This window comes from Balaenoptera physalus (assembly GCF_965194825.1).
Source record: "Balaenoptera physalus genome assembly, chromosome: 1".
Classification (NCBI taxonomy): Eukaryota; Metazoa; Chordata; class Mammalia; order Artiodactyla; family Balaenopteridae; genus Balaenoptera; species Balaenoptera physalus.
In genome coordinates, this window is record NC_138882.1 from 117,345,814 (window position 1) to 117,364,191 (window position 18,378).

At 41.8% G+C, this 18,378-nt stretch overlaps 1 long non-coding RNA gene across 1 annotated transcript in view; it reads right to left on the minus strand.

Annotated features, from left to right (window-relative positions):
• LOC309636632 overlaps positions 1–18,378 on the minus strand; it is a 505,650-nt gene that overhangs the window by 406,444 nt on the left and 80,828 nt on the right. The window lies entirely within an intron of this gene.

The following is an 18,378-nucleotide window of genomic DNA, read 5'->3' on the forward strand; positions in this document are numbered from 1 at the left end:
CTGTGTCCTCAAGTCCATTCTCTATGTCTGTGTCTTTATTCCTGTCCTGCCCCTAGGTTCATCAGAACCATTGATAAAGTAGTTTTTGTTTCCTTCCTGAATCTATTTCATTAGAAAGGTCCTTCCTTAGTGGAGAATGTCTGTTTGCTTCCTAGGATAGAATTTGTTGATCCCCAAAGCTCTCTCCAGATGCAGTCGGGGTGGGAAGGATCTCTGCTTATCCTGCCACAGCAGTAAATAGAAACTTAGATGTTCACGTGTAGAATCAACAAGATAATTGCAAACGGAATGTTTATGGATTCAGGGCCTTGATCTATAAAGTGTCCTTGAGAAACTGAAGGCTTCAATTTCAAAGGAAATAGTGAGGTTCTTAACCAACATGTGTCTTTTTGCCTAGGAGCTAGACTCTTAACTCCACCCTCTCTACTTCCAGCTCACTATCTGCGAGATGAAAGAAACCGATCTAAGATTTCTAGAAGATTCTTGGAACCCAAATGTAATTCAATTAACATCTACTGAATGTCTGCATCTGCTCTGTGCAGTACTGGGTGGTGAAGATGCAATTTTGTATCATCCAGGGAGAAATTCCCATGGTTTCTAAAATCTTGCTTTGAGAAATCATGCTAGAACAAAGGTTGACACAAAGAGTATTATTTCTTTTGCAATGTCAATCTAACGGCAAAGGAAGAAAGCATTTCCCCAAAATGATTTATCCTAAAAACCCTGAGCCCTACTGGGAATTCTCATAGGCTAGGTCATTGGGGTTCAGAGTTTATGGAAAAGCATTCCAAATTCCTTCTGTTCTTTTCTTCAGTACTGACTTCACTTAACCTTGACAGTGACAAAGAAACTAATTCAAGGAAAGACAACTTTGAAAGGAAAAGAAGGATTTGAACAATAATTCAATCCTAACCATACTTTCAACTGGAAATATGAGCGTATTTGTGGTACCAGAAAAATGTGTTAGAGACTCAACTGGAAAAAAGATGTAACTTTTTCTTAAACTATTTCAAATGACAGAAATCATTCGTGGAAATCCAAAAGGGAGCAATCTTGAGGGTGAAACACTACTATTTTACTAGTGGGTCTTCAGAAATACCCTAAATTTCCATCCATCCCTGTTCTAAGAAATCATCTCCTTCCATTGCAAAATTCCAGGCTTGGGCAAAAGTCTATTTAACTTGCATCATAATGCAAAACACTGTTACACTGTTTGCCAGAGAACTTCCAACTTTTTAATGATAATTACCAAATGATTCTAAATTCTTAGATGCATTTGCCCTTCTACCTTCATTCTAATGTCAGCTTCTAAACGAAATTGCATCAGCACACATACAAACAGATGCTTTAGAAGTAAGAGTCATTCTTGATAATTTTCTCTTTTCCATTTACCAAAAATACAAGTTTGGTGGGGGGGGAGGGGTTGTTTTTGTTTTGTTGTTGTTGTTGTTGTTTTTGGTTTTATATCTCAGGAAATGGCGTCACCTGCTACTTATTGATCAAAACATAAATCTAGTTGACATCCTTGATTCCTCTTTCCCATCTCTGCTATATCCAATCCATCCATTTGTCCCTTTGGCTCTGTCATTAAATCATAATCAAAGTCTTCTTCTCCTCTCTATCTCCATTGGTCCAAGCCACTGATGTCTTGCACAAAGAGTACAACTCTGGTCTCCTAAAACCTCTTCTCCTTCCACTCTTGTTCCTCTAACATGTTCTCATAGTTGTCAGTTTGATCTTCAAGATCTTAAATTTGATCATGTTACTCCTCGTCCTCTTGAAATCTTCCAATGTCTTCCATCGCACTGAAATAAGTGCCCTACATGATTTGGCCTGCTTCCTTGCTCTTATCGTAAACCTTCATCCCTTGCTCACTACTCCCAGCCTCTATAAAATGGTGTGTCTAACCCAAATGTCAAATTTTTTCTCACCTCAACACCTCTGTAACCTGTTTTCCTGGAACTCTCTTCTCTAGATTCTTTTCATTATTCTTTCTATCCAACAGGTGCTCCATGGACGAGCAACGTAAGTATCACTTCAGACCTTATAACAAATGCAGAATTTCAGGCGCAATACCTCACTGACAAAATCATAATCTGAATTTAAACAAGATCCCCAGGTAATTCATATGCAAATTATAGTTTGAGAAGGTCTAGCTTAGATCTCAATTCACTTGCCACCTCTTTAGAAAGGCTTAGATGACCCTCAGTCTAAATGAGCTCCCCAAATCACTCTGTATTACACCATGTATTTGAATTTTCTCATGGCAATTAACTTTAGATGAAAATACCTTATTTCTTAACTAATTTCTTTATTGTTTTTTTTTCCCCACTAGAGTGTAAGCTCTATGAAACTGGGGAGTGAAACCGTGCTGCACTTTCCTTTACCACAACCCAGTGTCAGTAGATTGGCTTTACTGCACACGGGTGAATGGACCCAAATTTGGTTCCATATCAGGACCATGTTTATATTGTCCACTTCTGTTTTACCACCTAGCTTATTTCAAATAGGTATTTGAAAGATGAATGGATATTAAAATATATATTTAACCTTAGTGATCAGAGAGATGGTGGACTAGAACAAGGTTTGGATTTCTGTTTATCTGGCCTTTTCTAACCTAACTACCAGCCAGAAAAATTATGAGTCAAATCAGCTGTTTTGGCATAAATTACTTGCGATACCCTAATTGAATTTAAGGAAGGAAGGAAGGAAAGAAAGAGAGAAGGCTGGCTGACCTTGAAAGATGACATGGTAATGAATGAAATGGCATTGCAAAGGAATGCATAGGATAGGCTTGCAGAGGTAAGGGAAAGAAGATCACACCTGGCTCCCCAACATGGTATAAATAATGCTAGTTTCTCACTTTCTGGAGCTTGTAAAAGTCTGAGGATTGAAGCTCTATATTTCTTTCTTTCTTTTTTGAAAACTTTAAAAAAAGTTTTATTTTATATTGGAGTATAGTTGATTTACAATGTTATGTTAGTTTCAGGTGTATAGCAAAGTGATTTAGTTATACATATAAAAGTATCTATTCTTTTTCAAATTCTTTTCCCATTTAGGTTATTACAGAATATTGTGAAGCTCTATATTTCTTACTGTTCTGCCTAGAATATGTTACCAATTAGTAGCCGTTAAGAAAGGAAAAGTATTTTAACAATATCTGTGTATTGAAAAACCTCAGTCCTGATTTCTCCTATACTCCACACTACTGCCATTCTCACAACACTTCTGATACCAGATGTGTGAGGTTTGTTTGTTGGCTTTTCCCATCCCAAGAATTCTGTGACACCAGCTGGGTATCCTACACTTTAACTCAATTCTGACACTATCACCTAGAGATCATATCAGATTCCACAGGTTAAGGGCTCAGTCCCATGAGACCCTACTTCAAATACCAATTGCAAGTTGTAGGTTCCCAGGTTACCCACAACTTCTGTCTGACTTGGCTACAAGTTGGAGGTTCCCATGACCTCCTCCCCCTTGGATTCAATTATTTGCTAGAATAGCTCACAGAACTCAGGGAAATACTTAGTATGTTTACCAGTTTATTAGAAGATATGATAAAGGATACAGATGAACAGCCAGATGAAGAGATACATAGGGCGAGGTCTGGGAGGGTCCTGAGGCATTACCCTCCCTGTAGGTGGCTCCCTGTAGGTGGATGTGTTAATCAACCTGGAAGCTCCCCAAACCCCATGCTATTGGGATTTTATGGAGGCTTCCTCAAGTAGACATGATCAATTAACAACTCCATTTCCACCCCCTCTCTCTTCTCTGGAGAATAGGGGGTGGGGCTGAAAATTCCAAACTTCTAAGCATGGCTTGGTCTTTCTGGTGATCAGCCCCCATCCAGGAGCCCACCCAGAGTCATTAGATCAAAAGATGCTCCTAGTGCTCTTATCACTTAAGAATTGACAAGGAATTTAGGAGACCTGAGCCAGGGACCAGAGGCAGAGACAAATCTATATCTTTTCTATTATCTCACAACATCCAATGAAGAAAAATAATCTCATGGCAACTTAATGCAATGCCTGATTCTTGATTGGATCCTGGGTCAAAAGAATAAAGAACATTTTGGGGACATTTGGGGAAAGTTTGATTCCAAATTGTATATTCATTATTGCTGTTTAAAAAATCATTCCAAAATGTGGTGGCTTAAAAGAACAATAATCATTTAGTTTCCCACAATTTCTTTGCTTAGGAATTTGGGAGTGGCTAGGTTGGGCAGATCTGGCTCAGGGTCTATTATGAGGTCGTACTGAGAGGTTGGCTGGGATTGCAGCCATCTGAAGGTTTAACTTGGGCTGCAGGATTTACTTCCAAGGTGATTCACTCAAATGGCTGTTAAGTTAGTGCTGGCAAATTGGCTCCTCTTCATGTGGCTGCTGGGGTATCCCCACTACATGGCAGCTGACTTCCCCCAGAGTAAGTAATCCAAGAGACCAGGGTGGAAATTGTAATGCCCCTAGGCTTAGAAATCACAAACCATCACCTCCATCCTGTTGTACTCTATTTGTTACAAGAATCAGCCCTGATTCGAAGTGGAAGGGAACTGCATAAAGGTGTGAATACCATGAGGTGAAGATTGGGTGCCATCTTGGAGGCTGGTTTGTACAGATTTTATATTAGATGACACATTATATTAATTTAAATTTCCTGAATGTGATCACTGTAATGTCCTTGTTCTTAAGAGAAATGTGCTAAGGTATTTAGGGTGAAATGTCAAAGTGTGAGCAATTCACTCTCAAATGGTTGAGCAAAAATAACCACAAACAAAAACAACTTAAAACACCGTATATATTTTTTATATTGTTAACACACATATATTATTATTATTATTATATATTATTAAACTGTTGGTAGCTAGAAATCAGCCACAGTGGGAGCATTTACACACCACAGAAGACAGCAAATACTACAATCTAGGACTCCTCCTCCCCACATTGCCCAAGAGCCAGTTGTTAAACTTTTATCAGCACATTACTGTGTGTATGTGTATATATATACACACACACATACACATATATATACATATATTTAGGCATATATAGAGAGACAGAGACAGAGAGAGAAAGAGAGGGAGGAAGCAAATGAGGTAAACGTTAAAAATTGGGCAACCTAGATGAAGAATACATGGGTATTCTGATAGTATTCTTGCAACTTTTCTATAGATATGAAATTTTTCCAAATAAAAAGTTGGGGAAAAATTAAAATATAAGCAGGGAAAATATGTAGAGGTGTATCATAGATGAAAAAACACTGGTCATTAGTTGATTTAGTTAAGTTGGATGAGGTGCTTTTAGGGTTTATTATAGTATTCTTTCTACTTTGGCATATCCTTAAAATTTTTCATAACAAAAAGTAAACAAACAAGCACACACAAAACAAATTAATATACAAAGGCAGTTAACGAGAAAGAAACATATTGCTGATATATGACAAATGTTAAGGACAAAAATGTTCATTGAAATTTATTAATTATGCTCAGGTCAAGTGCTACCTGGCATACCTTAGAGACAAGACATATTCAGAGGACAAGTATTTGCAAGGATATCTGAACTTTCAATAACCATACTAGGGATAGGTTGCCTCTAATTTTATAAGGCCTGAACCTTAACACCTAATTCTATTTGACTTTCACTGAGAGTCAAACTGAACAAATAAACATCAGGAATTTGTGCGCTGCACACAGTAGGCAATTGATACCTACGCATTGAATGAATTAAGAGAAGAATGGTTCCCTGTCCTGCTCTCTTTTGGGATAGGTAACTCCATCAACAAACACTAACACTCTCCTGGCCTAAGACAGAACAATGGAGAGCCCAGTTGGAAGGATGTGTATTACAGCTCTTGAAGCAAACTCCCCTTCCCCTGGGGTATGGAGCAAGGAGCAAGGCCTGCTTTATCACACACGAGACTTGTATAGTCACACCACACTTGATTTAATGCTTTGCTGTTGCCATTCTGAAATTTTTAATCATTTTCTCTTTGAACTTGGCTTTTACAAGTCACACTGAGGGGACAAGGGAACATGTGTGTGAGCAGAGGAGATAGGTATAATATAAGTGTCTACTCTCTCTCTTGCTGTTCCATTTGCATATAACATTCTGGATGCCCCATGAGCACAGAAGTCCCAGAGATTCTGTGATGCCTGGGAGCTCAGGAAGACTCAGGGCAAGAACAAGGTAAGTGAGTTCCATCTACTGCAGGGGAGGGAGGGGCAGGGCACTCACAGCCTTGAGAGGCCCCGCTTTGTGAACCAGAACTTGATTTGAATGCAGACAGAAAGTAACGGTGCTCTAAATCAGGGGTCCCCAACCCCTGGTCCATGAACTGGTCTGTGGCCTGTTAGGAACCGGGCCGCACAGCAGGAGGTGAGCAGCAAGCAAGCGAAGCTTCATCTGTATTAACAGCCGCTCCCCATCGCTCGCATTACCGCCTGAGCTCAGCCTCCTGTCAGCATTACGGTGAGTTGTATAATTATTTCATTATATATTGCAATGTAATAATAATAGAAATAAAGTGCACAATAAATGTAATGCGCTTGAATCATCCTGAAACCATCCACCCACCCCACCATCCCCCCACCCCTGGTCCGTGGAAAAATGGTCTTCCATGAAACCAGTCCCTGGTGCCAAAAAGTTTGGGGACCGCTTCTCTAAATGTAAATGTTACTTAAACACTGACTGAAGGACCCTAATAGATCCTTTCTTATTCATGTTACTTCCCTGAATTAGCCAACCACTAACACTGAAAATGATGACATAGAAGGAAAAGGCAAGATGGTGACCCACAGTTTCCTTTCCTTTCAAGTGTTTGCTTACTCATCAGTAAACCAAAGGTAGAGTGTTGGGAGAATGTGTGTGTATCAACACATGAAATAAAAACAGTTGAGTTAGTTTTGTCCAGCGTTTCCACTGTTTTAGTAAGAACAAAATCTGAATACATGTTTGAGCTATGACATACAAATTGTATAATTTCACTGTTCTCCATACACATTTAAAGCTCTCATATTTGCATTTAAAATGGACATTGCGCAATATAAAGATGAGTGGTAAAATTTATACTAATAATCTAAAACTTTCATTTTTCTTCACTTAGAATGACACTAAATAGCAAATTAAAAACACTATGACAAGTTGCAAGAAAGAATGAGGCAGAAAGCATAAACCTTCCTATTTTAAAAATGACTTCTTTCACCTCTAACTTGTTTCTAGCTCCAGTCAGCAAGAGGCCTCTTCAGGGGCTTTTCTGAAAGGGGACAAGCCTTCCTTACCACCCCCTAGAAGCATCACAACACATTTTGAATGTACAGAGTTGTGTACTTGCTCCATCTGGTATCATGTCCCTGTGATGTTAAGATTTGCTTATTAACCAAACCTTCTCCGAGTGGAAGAGCCACTCAGTGCTTGAGAGGAGATTTTTTTCTGCTCCCTACAGGCTCGAACCAAGGCTTATCCAGACCAGAACAGCCTGGCAACCACGGGTTGGACATGCGGCTTTAAAGTTTAACTTCACACAAACAGTGCCTGCAGTCCAGGGCAAGGTCCATAAAGATAGGTCCTGACACCCTTCCCTTTTAGTGTCTTGATGGCTCTGGATCATCGAGACCTTTAAGTTTTGGTTTCTGGGGGAGAAGTTTCAGAGAGACAGTGCTGCTCTTCTTGGCCCCATGGCCTGTAGCCAGTTGGGTAACCAAAATTATTTACTCTATGGAGCTCTCCAAGCATGAAGCCCCGGGGAGGGAAATGCAAGAAGCGAAAGGTACATTTCACATGGAAGGTGCCATGATGGCTGGTGGAGAGCCTGGGACATGATGTCAGAAGCTCTCTCCTTTTCAGCTGTGTGACCCTGGGCAAGGCTCTCCTCCCGTCTAGGCCTCAGTTCCCTCATCTTTAAAGTGGGAGAAATGATACTTATCCTGCCTGCTTCATGAGGTTGTTGTGAACAGTAAAATGGGATGATTTTATAGGAAAAGGCTTTTTAACAGTAAAAGCATGACCAGAGTTATAAAAGTATTAAAGGTGAAGGGTTCCAGAAAACAGCTTCAAATTAATGTTTTCAGCTACTTAACAAATACTTATTAAGCACCCACCATTCTAGGTTCCATTCTAGGTGATGGAGATATATCAGTGAGCAAACACTTTTCGTGTAGAATTTGTAGTTTTTTTCTCCAAGGATAATAACTATCCAAAAAAGAAAGAGTGGAGTTGCAATTTTAAATCGGATCATGTGGCAGATTGTTACAATTATGACCCCTGACAAATCATGCTGTCCCGGGTCCACATCCCCTTGCAATGGACTCTGCTGTTCCCGACTTGCTCATAGGGACCCCAGGCCCTGAGGAGCCTTGAAGCTTCCACTCTTGGCTTTTGGAAACGTTCATGCTATTGTGTGAGGAAGCCTGGACTAGACTGTACACGACTAAGATACCCCACGAAGAGAGAGCCCCTGCCTCAGCAGCACCGAGGCCCGGCCGCGGGGGTGAGGCAGTGCACGTGCTCTGGTCCCAGTCGAGCTGCCGGATGACTGCAGCTCAGGGTGACCCTAGTGAACCCAGCTGGCCCACAGAATCGAGAGAAATAATAAATCAGTGTTTTTAAGAGGAGGCCAGAGAAAGCCTCTCTGAGAAGGTGATATGTAAATAAGAAGAGAAGAAGGAAGAAGCTGTTGGGGCCTGAATGTTTGTGTCCTCCCCAAATTCATATGTTGAAGCCCTAGCCCCCACGTGGCTGTATTAGAAGATGGGGCCTCTAAGGAAGTAACTGAGGTTAACTGAGGTCGTGAGGTTGCACTGAGGAAAGGCCATGTGAGGACATAGCAAGAAGACGGTTGTCTGCAAGCCAGGAAGAGAGTTCTCACCAGAAACCAAACTGGCCAGAACCTTGATGTGAACGTCTATCCTCCAGAACCGTGAGAAAATAAAGGTCTGTTGTCTAAAGCGACCCAGTCTGTGGTATTTTGTTATGGCAGTCTGAGCTAAGACAGAGGCCATGCGGCTATCTGGGGGAGAGCACGGCTGCAGAAGGAACAGCTGGTGCAAAGTCCCTGACGTGCAGGCCCGCTGGAGTGTTGATGCTGGAACACAGGAAATAGGGGCAGAATTGGAGGACACAAGATCAGAGAGGGAAGGCATGCAAATCAGTGGACCGTTTAGAAGTTTTGCCTTTTACTCTAGGTTAAATGGAAAGTCTGTGCAGTTTTGAGGGGTGGAGTGATATGTTTTCAAAGGACACGCATTTCTGTAATATTTGACTTTGATGTAATGATGAACAGGTTTCACTTTTGTAATCAGGAAAAAAGACATCAGAACACTTAGAAGACTAAGTGGAAGACTAGAAGACTCACATAAGAATAAGCAACAAGTACAAGCTGTGTCTTTTAATGCCAACATACGGGTACAGAGGAAAGAGGGGAGGGAGAGAGAGGAATAAACGGGTAGGGGGCGGAGACTGCAGCTGATTAAAAGTGCACGTCTTGCTGTGCCACTGCCCTTGGATTCTCTGAGGACCTGTCATGTTCTGTGACTGTCCTCCCACTGATAATTGTACCCCTGTGGAATGGTGCCTGGCAAGAGATGGAGGCAAGGACAGAGGATGGGGCAAGAAGAGAAAACAAAGCCTGGAGTGAATTTTTCTTGAGAGGAATCAAGGACATCTGATTATCCCAGCACTTAGCATATTGCCCAGCTTCTATGGGGTAGGAGCTAGATTATCTCTTGAAGAAATGAATGAACAGGCCTGAGCAGTCACCCTAAATGATTCTGCACCCCACTCTTCCCATTCTCCCCCTCCCTTCTTTGTTGGTACAACTGAATTCTAAAGGGGATCTTTAAAACAAAGAGTGGGTGTAGTGGAGGGTTGATCTTTGACATACTAAAACAGTATTTAAGTCCTATATACCTCATGACTGTTTCTAGTTTTAAAAATGTAATAAATTGAGGTGAACCTTCACGTAAGGTTGAGATCTCATGGGTTCTCAGATAACCCTTTACATCAAATCGTTTATATCTAAGTGTGGATTGGGGCTGGCAGCGTTAAAAGTGCAGTGGAACTACCGAATATAAAATAGATAGCTAGTGGGAAGCAGCCGCATAGCACAGGGAGATCAGCTCGGTGCTTTTGGACCACCTAGAGGGGTGGGATAGGGAGGGTGGGAGGGAGACGCAAGAAGAAGGGGATATGGGGATATATGTATACATATAGCTGATTCACTTTGTTATAAAGCAGAAACTAACACAACAATGTAAAGCAATTCTACTCCAATAAAGATGTTAAAAAATAAAATAAAATAAAATCTAAAAAATAAAAATAAAAGTGCAGTGGAAAGGTTGTATGAGTTCTGTTATCTTGCAAAAGCTCTGTTAACTTTTTTTCTTCTTTGGTTGGCAGAGCAATAGATGAATAACCAAAGATGCTCAGTGCAAGCCTGGATGGCAAGTCCTTTTTAAATGAGTGTTCTGTTTAAAGCGTTAAGTGTGCTTTGCTATAACCAGCAGATGCATTTCCTAAACATTGTGTATAACCCTCTTTTTTCTGAGTTCCAGAGGAGCTAATCCCGATGAACAGAAGGAAAGATTCTTTGTGTTTTTGAGTGATCACACCCTTAGTCATCAGGTACTAAAAATCGGGTATACACATATATATTGAAATGAGTTCTTTAAAGGAAGCAATGACCAACTATTTGTGATCAGAGAGATGACTTTCATCCTCTTGAGTATATTAGAAAAGGCTGAATACTTTCAGCCCCAGTCTTAGGTACAGGTTTTAAGTTAACCAAAAAGAAATACAAAATACTGATGAGCTCAGTGAAGGGTAGCAGAATATGCCGTCCCCAAATATGCCACTTTGGCCTAAGGATTATTTTGAGTTAAAGGAAGTTGAGAAGAAGCACATACAAGAAAAGCTCTCTGCCCATCCCTATTTGCCTAAAACCAAGACATACACCTGCAAAGGTTTCCTGTCTCTCCTCTCTACCAGCAAAGACAGAAGTTAATCACTGGAGACAACTCTATAGACCCTTACCAGCTCAGAGATGGCACCAGAAGATCTACACAACAAACTTGGCAAAAACTAGCCCTTATTTACCATTAGTTTCCCCATATATTTGCCTTCCCACAATTTGCCACCCTTAGAAGCTCAAAGTGTTTTTCCTTTGTCTTGTCACCTCTCTAAAAATTTATTGTTCTTTTGTTAAAATGCTATATAAGCCCAGGTTCTAACCAGTCCTTTGAGTTACTCAGCTCTGGGTGTATGCATGATGCACTTATTAATAAACTTCTGTTTGATTTTTCTCTTGTTAATATCTTTTCTCAGTCTGATTTACAGGGCCCGGCCAAGGAACCTAAGATAGGTGGAGGGAAAATAACTTTTTTTCCTTCCCTATACCGGCAACCAATTCCATATTCCCTGTACAACTAAAACAGTCCACATGCCTTATGAGGACCCGATAAATTAGCCCAAGACAGAGTTCCTTGAGGCTGTTTTTTGGAAATCTGTCTTCAGGCCTTTGGCCAGATGGGTCATTGGGTCTGACCCAAGTTTAGAGAACTACTTAGGAACATTCATAACCAACAAAAGAGGGTTCTTAAAAATACAAAGTCTGGTTCCTCTGATTTGCTAAGCAAAACAAACAGATTAATAAATGTATGAAAAGCTGCTTGTGAGACGTTAAGTCCCCAGTGACTTGTCTTTGTTGGCTTTTGAAAGGAGGGAAAGGCACGATTAGTTCCTACTTGGGCAGTATCCATTTCCTGAGCTCTAGTATAACATTACATTAGAAAAGTTTCATTTTCCAGATTTTTTTTGCTTGTGGACAGATATTCCAAATATTTTCGAAACATTATTAACGAAAACCACTAAACCATATTAACTACTCAACATGCTAGACGTTGTCCTAAGTGCCTCATGTGTGTTAACTCATTGATTCCACACAAAAAACTATGCTATGAGGTAAATACTATCATTAACCCCATCTCACAGATGAGGAAGCAAAAGCACACCCATGTTCAGTAACTTGCCTGGGAGACAGTTCCAGTAGCTTAAACCCTGGCCACCAGGCTGCAGCTTCTCCATTCTGGTGACAAAGAGAAGGTACTTGAACTGTTGGCACGAGGCTCTATTTATACACAGGAAATTAAGCCTGAGGCCAAGAAAATTAATTTAAATTCACACAATTAGGAAATTTTAGCAACTAAGAATGCAGTATGAGTATGGTTAACTTACTCCGTAAGCTTCCCCAAAGCAACTGCAACAGCTTTGATTCACTGCAATTGAGCATGCGTGTTATTTACTATGTCTTTAGCTCTGGCTGGTGGAAGAACTGAGGCCATACTTAGAATGTGTCGTTGGGCTAATTTTATTCTGTAAATAATAGAATAACTTTTTACAATATTTTCAAACATCTCCACCTTTTCCCAGGCCCACAGACTTATTGCTCCAGCCGCAGACTTTCTTGGTCACTACCAACTCGAAATTTAGTCCTGGTGCATGACGAGATTCTTCTGCTTGTATTGGTTGTCTGAGTTGTGTTAGCTCGTAAAAGCTCTACTCACTTTTTACACGGGGTCAAAGGTATAAAACACACATAAGTGTTTTTCAAATGGCAGGTCATGTTTTGGTGAAAATTTCCTCCGCCAAACTGAGCTCACTTTAGGTAAGATATTAGAACAGATTTAAATGGATAAGGAAGGAAGGAAGGAAGGCCAAAAAAAAAAAAAAAATCAAAATACAAATTTGGTGGGGTGTGTGTGTGGATTCAGGGGTACCAGCAGTGGGGCAGGGGGGGTGTTATTAGTTTCCTTAACTATCTTCACTTTTTCTTTCTTCTAATCAGCTTCTTCCACGTATAACTGGGTTCTTTCTCTCCACGGACCACAAAACTCTGATTCTTGTCCTAGCCCAGATGGTGGAGTACAGTGACCGTCAACAGAAGAAGAGATCCAGTAAAAATAAAGGTCAGGATGATGCAGGCACCAGGTGTCGCCTGGGTAGGTGACAGCTTGAGAATCTGTGTCTGAAATGCCAGGCTGGAAAGTCACATCTGCCCAGAGGATCCGGCAACTGTTACCGTGTTTTTGTGCACCCACCTCTCTGAACCTGTTGAATGTCACTCTCTACCACATTTACTATGCATCACATAGCTGAGACAGAGCTTTCTCATTTCTGAGTAGATGACCATGAGTAAAGACGGTCATGCCTTGAACATTTAGTGAAGGAAAATAATTCCATTACCTTGGGTGGACTGCCCTTTCACGACTGTCAGGCAGCCTAACAGAGGGAACAAGTCGTAACGCTAAGGGCAGACGCTGAGACACATCAAAAACTTTTCTCTAATACTAAAGAGCAGAGGAAAATCCTAGCTTGGGGGAGATTTCTGTAACTGAATGTCAACACAGATTTCAAAACCTCTTTTGGAATTGCTGACAGAGCTCCAGACATCTGCTGTGTAGTTTGGTGGAAGAACAGAGCTCTGCTTTTAGGCCTGCCTGAGTTTTGTGACTAGTTTCTGCTACTTATGAGGTGGAACCAGAGACAAGTTAGCCTCTCTGACTCACAGTTTCTTGATCTCTTAAATGGGGATAATGCCTTTCTCTCTCTCAGTGGTCTTGTGAGGATTAAATGAGATCAGGTATGCACATTGTCTGACTTAACAGTGTTCCTGTCACCTGCTAGCTAGGTGACCTTGGGCAGACTGCCTAACTTCACAGCTTCTTTATCTCTAAAATGGGGATAATTCATTCCTCCCAGGTCTGCTGTGACAAGTAAGTCAGAGTAAGTCGTGTTCATCTAGTATCGAATCCGAGCTATTATTATTGCTACTTATATTGTCCAATCCACTTCCTAATGTCTTCTTCCACCTTCAGAAATGGAAACTTGAAACACATAATCTCCTAAAGAACAGCAGTTACTTAGAATTGATAAGAGGAAGGTGTAGGCCTGATTATGCCTCCGCTACTTCTTAGGCAGAGATGAAAATGCTGTCTTCAACTTTTCCTGCCAACCGTGATGATAAATTAATAGCAAACTGTATTTAGGCACCGTTCATCTCTAGGGAGCTCGAGGCACAGTGCTGACATAATCTTCACAACATCCTGGGGAAGAGGAGATGAGTGATTTAATCACCATCTTCAAGAAGACGGAGGGTTATCATCTGGCTGGTGACCAGCTGTTTCCACCACAACCAAAGCCAGATAAAGAGCCAGCAGGCCCAAGTTGCAGGAAAGATCTGAGTTAAACCCTTCGAGAAATGTCTTAAAGAGATTTCTATTCAGGCAGTATTTCATTTCAAAGTCCTGAATTATGTGGCTACTATTTATAGTTTTCCAGTGGCAAAGTGAAAAATATATTTCTTTACAGTATCTACACAGCTTGGCTTAACACCTGGGTGATTCCTTTGGGCAGGTCTTCCCCTGAAACCACTCTAGCCAATTTTCATGGTAGGCTATTTGGCAGTTTCCCAGGGACGTTTGGAAAAGGCTCTGAGCAGGTTATCCCATGGTTGAGTGAGCTTCAAGCAGCTAACCCAGACCCAGCCCGAAGGTTAAAAAATGGAACAGGTTTGATTAGTTACCTGAGCTTGTGAAGGGTGCCCATGGGCTGAGCACGAGTGCACATGTCATTAGAGTAGCTGTAGGACCTTCAAAATCTCAGACTCCTGGGAGAATGATATATAATTAATTATAGTCATAAGCAGTAGACTATCACCCTTCTTTCCTGTGGTTGCTATGGTGAACAAATGGTACGGTTGCCAGCAAGAGCAATTGGGGGGCATGGAAGTTGGTATAAACCAGAAGCACCAGCAAAACCTCAACTCCTCCCCAACTAGGGTCCAGCAAGAGGCTGATGGCAGAGGCAGAACCCAACGGTGGCAGAAACATTGGTCACCAGCACTATCCTCTTCCCAGCTCCTGATGATGGCCAGCTGACTTGTTCTCGATAGGTGTGTTATTTTGGATAATGCTTCTCAAATTTTTACACGCCTGTAAATCACCTGGATATCATCTTAACATACAGATTTTGATTCAATAGGTCTTTAGGTCTTGCTGCATGTCACAGCCCTCTATCCACAGAGGCTTAGACAAGACAGATTTTTTTCCTTCTTTATGTAGCCCTGCTCCTTGAAGTTGCAGGGCCCAGGCTTCTTCTGCCCTTTTGCTAGGCCACGCCAGGTCTGTTGTCCTGGTCTGTGCAGGCTTCACTGCACTCGTTTCTATATCTGCAGTTTAACCAGCAGGCTTGGGGAAGGGAAGGGCATGCCCGTCTCCTTAAGGGCCTGATCCAGAAACTGCACGTTCCTTGTTCCACCTTTTTTGGCTAGAATTTAGTCACTTGGCCACATCTAGCTTCAAGTAAGGTTGGGAAATACTTTATTTTATACACATTTTATTCTATGTTCCCAGGTGTCCACTGAAAATTCCATGACCACAGAAGGAGAGAATGCGTTATTAGGGGAAGGCTAACAGTCTCCGTCACAGTTGGGGATCAAACTAATGACAGCATGAATGTTACTGAGTACTTACTCTCTGCCAGGCACAGTCCCTTAAATCATTCAATCTTCGCAAAAAATGCCATTGGTAGGCATTATTATTATTCCCGTTTACAGATAAAGAAACTGAGGCTTAGAGAGGTTAAGTCGCTTGCTATGGTCGTACAGCTGAGGCCGAGGCAGGATTCAAATCCAGACACTCACTCCACAGCCTGAAATCTTAGGAGCAAAGAAAGAGCTGATTATAGAGACAGCAAGCAGGGCAGGGGCAGTTTCTAGCAAAGGGGTCCTGCAGCAGTGGGAGGGTGCTGGGTCATGAGTCAGAGATCCAAGTAAAAACATATTGCTCATTTCCACGAGCAAGTTGTGGCTTACTTGGGGCAATTTATACATTGTATTTCCAGAGGCAGAAGGATGAAGACAGCACAGCTATTCTTCTTTGGAGCTGTAAGACTTGTGAGTTAAGGGGCTTATTCCCCTGATGTCGGTGGCATGCGCATGACCGTCTCCCCAGGATAGGCAAGACTTGAGGGGCGAGGGCTTGTGGCCTGATGGTCTTCTGCCCCCTCCCCTGCAGCAGACACCGCAATGAATACCTGGTGCACTTGTCCCAGAAGAGCCACAGCTGGCCAGGGCCAGATGGGGCCACTGTTTTGTGTCACAGTCACAAGTTAGAGGACATTTGAAAACTGTTTTCCAGGCTTTTTTTTCCCCTTCTTTTCATGAAAGGGGCTTTTTGTTAGTACTGCCTTTGTTTAGGGATGATAAAGGGACCATTTTATTGGAATGAATTACTGACTCAAGTGCTGCCAGAGGTCCTAGCGAGAGGATAGCCCTCTGGCTTCACTTCAGCAGGTGAATGGAAACAACCAGTGGGCGTTGGTCTCAAGGGCACTTTGGAGTTTGCTCCATCAGCAACTTTGAGTATAGCTGCTGGCTGAAGTCGAGCCCAGGGGAGGCAGTCAGAGAAACTACTAGCAATAATATTAATAAAATATAACACCTTTTCCTTTGCATATGAAAAATGTCCAACGATCAGGACTGCTGTCCAGGACTTACAGAGAATGATCTCTTCCCACCCACTACTAAATTGCTAAGTCTCCACTACTAAAACTGGGTCCCAGTAACAATCTCACCTCATCTTTCTGAACCCCTGAAAAAGCCAATCTTCTCTGCAGAGCCAACTGAATGTTGGTGGAAAAGAAGTCAAACAGCTGAAAACAAGCCAGATTCTCTAAGACTCTGTGGAATTCACATAGACATGAAACATTTAAAGATACTTTAAAATAATTTTCTTCAAATGGTGCTCCAGGGACTTTAGGAAAAGATATGAAAATACTAGTAAGCCAAACTTGTACATTTTAACTTGTGTTTCCCCCATGTCTAGAGCGTGCGGTGCCAACATAAATTTGTGAAGACATATGGGTTGACAGTATATTTGGGCCCATAATCTCATCTGCTGTCTTATTGAGACTCCAAGACCCAGTATATTTAAAGTCTGCTAAATGAATCAGCATTTCTTAGGAAGCCTCTTTTAAAATATGGCTATTTGCAAACAGTGGCAAGGAATGCGGCATTTAAATCAACTGACCGTGAACTCTTCAGAGTTCAAGGAAATCATTAAGGGCTAATAAAGTCAACAGAAGTTTGGGTAAGAGCAAAGATACCCCTTGATATTGTTTGAAGGCATGTAATACCAATCAGCTAGCTCTAAGTGACCGAACCCCAAGTACTGATGAGGAAACAGGTGCCTAACGGCAGCTGCCAGTGGTCAGGCTGTGGGAAGGTCAGACTCTGGCTCCTACAGGCCTCTCCTCTGACAAGCAAGGTGAGTTGTGGGTAGGCTGCCACTTGTGCCCTTCAAAAACAACAGGCACTTGTCTTAAGAGAGGAAGGCAAGTCTCCCAGTCCATAAAGCAAGGATCGTAAGATCTGGCCTGTTTATCTTACAAGCAAGACAGTGTGGCATCCTTCTAAAGACGCTGTACCAATTTCTGCTGGTGGCATTACTACGCAGGGAGAACGTGGCTGGTTGTAAGGAAATGTCCAGGAGTGTTTACAGGCAGAGTTTCTAAGTGCAAAGCTTCCCCGAAGCTCCTCTTTAACCAAATGTGCCCCCTCCCAGCCGTTATTCATGCACAGATTCTGTACACCTTCTGTAGTACAACTGTAATCAATCATTTGTATTATTTGCCTAATTGATATGATCTCCCACACTTTGTTATAAACCTCCATGTAGCCAGGGGCTGTGACTTATTCCAACAGTTAATCCCCAGTTCCTTGAACCTGAAAGGCACAAAGTAGGTACATAATCAATACCAGCGAATGTATCAGTGAATGCTGAGAGAAATGGAAGATGTGTACCTGGAAGAGAACGTGCTTACACCAAAAATCCGCCACTGTCCTCCGATTTTCTAAACTTGGTGTTTTATAAGCTAGTCTTCTACGTCGAGTCTTTTAGGAGGAGAGGGAGTGGCCAGGATGCTGGAGCTGGGCTCAGCTGCTAACTCAGCCACAGTGGCTGCAGCCTTCCCTATTAGCGATACTACTTCCCGAGGTACTTAGAAGCTCTATGGCAAGCAAAGGTCGCCACCGCTTCCAACAGGCCAGTAGTAGCCCGAGATCAATTTTGGGGAGGAAAAGCAAGAATGTTAGGTCCATCTTTTCACATTCTCTGCAAAATCCTTCAAGAGACTATCCAGTGTTTCACTAAATGAGTCCAGTCGTATATGGAGAGGACACTACTTTGTTACCCAGAGTGCCAGAGAGTTCTCTTCTCTTGAAAAAACACTCCTGTAGAAAAGCCTATGAAATACCAGTCAACCAATACCCACACAGGTGGCAGGGAATATTCGGACTTTCTGAGATGGGTTTAGCCACTTTATAAGTTAG